Below are 5,000 nucleotides of genomic sequence, written 5' to 3'. Positions count from 1 at the left end.
TCAAAAGTACGTGAAACCGTTCTGGGGTAAACGTGAGAAGTCCGAAAGGTCGAACGGGTGAGATTCACGCCCATCCGGCCACAGGCCTCCGCCCTCGGCAGATGGGGCCGGCCGCCCGCGCGGAGCAATCCGCGGCGGGGTCGTGTCCGGTTGCCTTTCCACTCGCCGCGGGGTGGGGCCGTTCCGGTGTGCGGTGGGCCGCACTTCTCCCCTAGTAGGACGTCGCGACCCGCTGGGTGCCGGCCTACGGCCCGGGTGCGCAGCCTGTCCTTCCGCGGGCCTCGGTTCGCGTCTGTTGGGCAGAGCCCCGGTGTCCTGGCTGGCTGCCCGGCGGTATATCTGGAGGAGTCGATTCGCCCCTTTGGGCGCTCGGGCTCCCGGCAAGCGCGCGCGGTTCTTCCCGGATGACGGACCTACCTGGCCCGGCCCCGGACCCGCGCCGCTGTTGGCTCGGGATGCTCTCGGGCGGAATAATCGCTCCCGTCAGCGGCGCTTCAGCTTTGGACAATTTCACGACCCGTCTTGAAACACGGACCAAGGAGTCTAACATGTGCGCGAGTCATTGGGCTGTACGAAACCTAAAGGCGTAATGAAAGTGAAGGTCTCGCCTTGCGCGGGCCGAGGGAGGATGGGGCTTCCCCGCCCTTCACGGGGCGGCGGCCTCCGCACTCCCGGGGCGTCTCGTCCTCATTGCGAGGTGAGGCGCACCTAGAGCGTACACGTTGGGACCCGAAAGATGGTGAACTATGCCTGGCCAGGACGAAGTCAGGGGAAACCCTGATGGAGGTCCGTAGCGATTCTGACGTGCAAATCGATCGTCGGAGCTGGGTATAGGGGCGAAAGACTAATCGAACCATCTAGTAGCTGGTTCCCTCCGAAGTTTCCCTCAGGATAGCTGGTGCTCGTACGAGTCTCATCCGGTAAAGCGAATGATTAGAGGCCTTGGGGCCGAAACGACCTCAACCTATTCTCAAACTTTAAATGGGTGAGATCTCCGGCTTGCTTGATATGCTGAAGCCGCGAGCAAACGACTCGGATCGGAGTGCCAAGTGGGCCACTTTTGGTAAGCAGAACTGGCGCTGTGGGATGAACCAAACGCCGAGTTAAGGCGCCCGAATCGACGCTCATGGGAAACCATGAAAGGCGTTGGTTGCTTAAGACAGCAGGACGGTGGCCATGGAAGTCGGAATCCGCTAAGGAGTGTGTAACAACTCACCTGCCGAAGCAACTAGCCCTGAAAATGGATGGCGCTGAAGCGTCGTGCCTATACTCGGCCGTCAGTCTGGCAGTCATGGCCGGTCCTTGCGGCCGGCCGCGAAGCCCTGACGAGTAGGAGGGTCGCGGCGGTGGGCGCAGAAGGGTCTGGGCGTGAGCCTGCCTGGAGCCGCCGTCGGTGCAGATCTTGGTGGTAGTAGCAAATACTCCAGCGAGGCCCTGGAGGGCTGACGCGGAGAAGGGTTTCGTGTGAACAGCCGTTGCACACGAGTCAGTCGATCCTAAGCCCTAGGAGAAATCCGATGTTGATGGGGGCCGTCATAGCATGATGCACTTTGTGCTGGCCCCCGTTGGGCGAAAGGGAATCCGGTTCCTATTCCGGAACCCGGCAGCGGAACCGATACAAGTCGGGCCCCTCTTTTAGAGATGCTCGTCGGGGTAACCCAAAAGGACCCGGAGACGCCGTCGGGAGATCGGGGAAGAGTTTTCTTTTCTGCATGAGCGTTCGAGTTCCCTGGAATCCTCTAGCAGGGAGATAGGGTTTGGAACGCGAAGAGCACCGCAGTTGCGGCGGTGTCCCGATCTTCCCCTCGGACCTTGAAAATCCGGGAGAGGGCCACGTGGAGGTGTCGCGCCGGTTCGTACCCATATCCGCAGCAGGTCTCCAAGGTGAAGAGCCTCTAGTCGATAGAATAATGTAGGTAAGGGAAGTCGGCAAATTGGATCCGTAACTTCGGGATAAGGATTGGCTCTGAGGATCGGGGCGTGTCGGGCTTGGTCGGGAAGTGGGTCAGCGCTAACGTGCCGGGCCTGGGCGAGGTGAGTGCCGTAGGGGTGCCGGTAAGTGCGGGCGTTTAGCGCGGGCGTGGTCTGCTCTCGCCGTTGGTTGGCCTCGTGCTGGCCGGCGGTGCAGGATGCGCGCGCCTGCGCGGCGTTCGCGCCCCGGTGCTTCAACCTGCGTGCAGGATCCGAGCTCGGTCCCGTGCCTTGGCCTCCCACGGATCTTCCTTGCTGCGAGGCCGCGTCCGCCTTAGCGTGCTCCTCCGGGGGCGCGCGGGTGCGCGGATTCTCTTCGGCCGCCATTCAACGATCAACTCAGAACTGGCACGGACTGGGGGAATCCGACTGTCTAATTAAAACAAAGCATTGCGATGGCCCTAGCGGGTGTTGACGCAATGTGATTTCTGCCCAGTGCTCTGAATGTCAACGTGAAGAAATTCAAGCAAGCGCGGGTAAACGGCGGGAGTAACTATGACTCTCTTAAGGCCCGCACTCGGAGCCTGTCGCTCCTGAGTGCCTATGGGGGCCGGTCACACGTGAGGAGGTCGCTGCTGCCTTGCCGCCCAGGGGATCGGCGGCCGGGCCGGACGGCCTGACTCCAGCGGAGCTGCGGCGCCTGCCGCATGATGTCCTGGTGAAACTCTTGAACCTCTTCCTCCTGGCCCGCGCCCTCCCCGAGCGTCTGCTTCGCGCCCGGACGTCACTTCTCCCCAAAACGGCTGCACCAACATCCCCCGCTGACTTTCGCCCCATTACGGTCTGCTCGGTGTTGGCGCGGACCTTTCACAAGGTTCTCGCGTCACGCCTGATGCGTGCATGTGCTGTGGACGAACGTCAGCGGGCATTCATCCCCCGGGATGGGATGTTGGAAAACACCTTCATCTTGGACACTGCTCTCACCGACGCAGTCCGCTCCTGTCGCTCTGTTTTTGTGGCATCGATCGACGTCTCTAAAGCGTTTGATTCGGTGGACCATGCTGCCCTCCGCCCCGTGCTGAGGGCTCATGGCCTGCCGGATTGCTTTATTGAGTACGTCGAAAGGTGTTACGAGGGTAGCACGACGGTGATAGCGGGCGGCGCCGACGTGGGCGTGCCCCTGCAGCCGGCAAGGGGTGTACGTCAGGGTGACCCCCTCTCCCCCCTCCTTTTCAATTTTGCGGTGGACTATGTTTTGAGTCAACTTCCCTCCCACATCGGAGCTCGGATCCTCGGTCGCAGAGTTAACGCTGCGGCCTTTGCTGATGACGTCCTGCTTTTTGCATCGACCGCGAGGGGATTGCAGTCCCTCATCGACGCAGCCGTCGCAGCCCTCGGCCATCTGGGGCTGCAGATCAACGCCCGGAAGTGTTTCACCCTCGCCTTAGTCGCGTCTGGGCGTGACAAGAAGGTGAAGGTTGACGCCGACGTTACCTTCAAAGCGGGCAACGCCACCATGCCCGCCCTACGTGTGGGTGAAACCTTCCGGTATCTGGGACTGCAATTCTCCACCGCGGGTCGCTGCGTTTTCAACCCACGACGCCACCTGGTGGAGCAGCTGGACGTCATCTCCCGAGCTCCGCTTAAGCCGCAACAGCGCCTCTACGCCCTCACCAACGTGCTTCTCCCTGGCCTGTACCATGGGCTGGCCCTCAGCCGCACCCGAGTGGGTGCTTTGAAAGCGGCCGACGTGACCATCCGGGCCGCCGTCAGGAGATGGTTCCGCCTTCCGGCGGACACTCCCCTGGGCTACTTCCATGCTCCTGTAGCCCAGGGAGGCCTCGGCATCCCATCATGCCGATGGATGGGGCCAACACTCCGCCGGTCCCGTCTCCTGGCGCTGAAGAGGATTGGGCCAGTCTCCGACGGTGCAGGCCGGGACGAGGTGCAGCGTGAGATTGAGGTGCTGGAGCGGCATCTTATGTGGGAGGGTCACCTCCTCAAATCGTCGACGCAGGTTGGAGAGATGTGGGCCGCGCGCCTGCATGTTGCCTTTGACGGTGCGGCGCTGTCATCTTCCGCCGCCGTCAAGGGGCAACACCAGTGGGTCGCGGACACCAGTCGCCTGCTATCTGGGCGTAACTTCATCGACGCTCTCCGCGCCCGCATCAACGCCTTCCCCACGAAGGCACGGCGCAGTCGCGGGCGGGAGGCGGACACCAGATGCCGCGCGGGCTGCCAGGCCGTAGAGACCGCCAACCACGTGTTACAGGCTTGCTTCAGGACGCACGGGTCCCGGGTAAAGCGGCATGACGCGATCGTGCGCTATGTCGCCCGTGGACTCGCGCAAAGGGGCTTCAATGTTTCTGTGGAGCCCCACCTCCGCACACCTGAGGGAATCCGCAAGCCTGACGTGGTGGCGGTTAAAGACGGCATCGCCCGCGTCATCGACGCCCAGGTAGTCGGAGACCATCTCCGGCTCGACTGGTGTCACTCCGAGAAAGCGGCCTACTACAACACGCCGTCCATCAGGCGTGCCATCTCCAACCTGCACCGAGACGTTGAGGAGGTTACAGTGTCCACCGCGACGTTGAATTGGAGGGGTGTATGGTCTCCAGCGTCGGCCGGAGATCTCTCCGCACTTGGTTTTAGACCCCGAGAACTGGCGGTGCTTAGCACAAGAACACTGCAAAGCTGCTGCACGAGCTATCGCATTTTCGAGTATATGACGTCGCATAGACAGATGGAGCGAGCCGGCGTCGGATAGGATGCTGGTTATTTTCTTCGCCTTGACTCCTGGGGCCTATCCACAGGAGGAATCAACCGTCTTTGTTCTTTCTTCTTTGTGTATGTAATTTATGTTGTTCTTGTCTTTTCCCGCATATATATATGTTTATGTATTGTAGTTTTAAATATTTTATGGCGTCGCCCTGTAAGTCCCCACCTCGGTGGCGGACATGGCGTGAAACACCTGCCACACTCTTTGTACATGCATATATATGTGTTATTCATTCATTTGAATAAAGACGGCTCATGAGTAGCCAAATGCCTCGTCATCTAATTAGTGACGCGCATGAATGGATTAACGA

General features: G+C 60.7%; 1 pseudogene; it reads left to right on the top strand.

Annotated features, from left to right (window-relative positions):
* The window catches only part of LOC124593104, an 8,602-nt pseudogene that overhangs the window by 404 nt on the left and 3,198 nt on the right, over window positions 1-5,000 (top strand).

This window comes from Schistocerca americana, unplaced genomic scaffold, assembly GCF_021461395.2.
Source record: "Schistocerca americana isolate TAMUIC-IGC-003095 unplaced genomic scaffold, iqSchAmer2.1 HiC_scaffold_97, whole genome shotgun sequence".
NCBI classification, from domain to species: domain Eukaryota; kingdom Metazoa; phylum Arthropoda; class Insecta; order Orthoptera; family Acrididae; genus Schistocerca; species Schistocerca americana.
The sequence above is the reverse complement of the archived record's forward strand: the minus strand, read 5'-3'. Positions and strand labels throughout refer to the sequence as shown.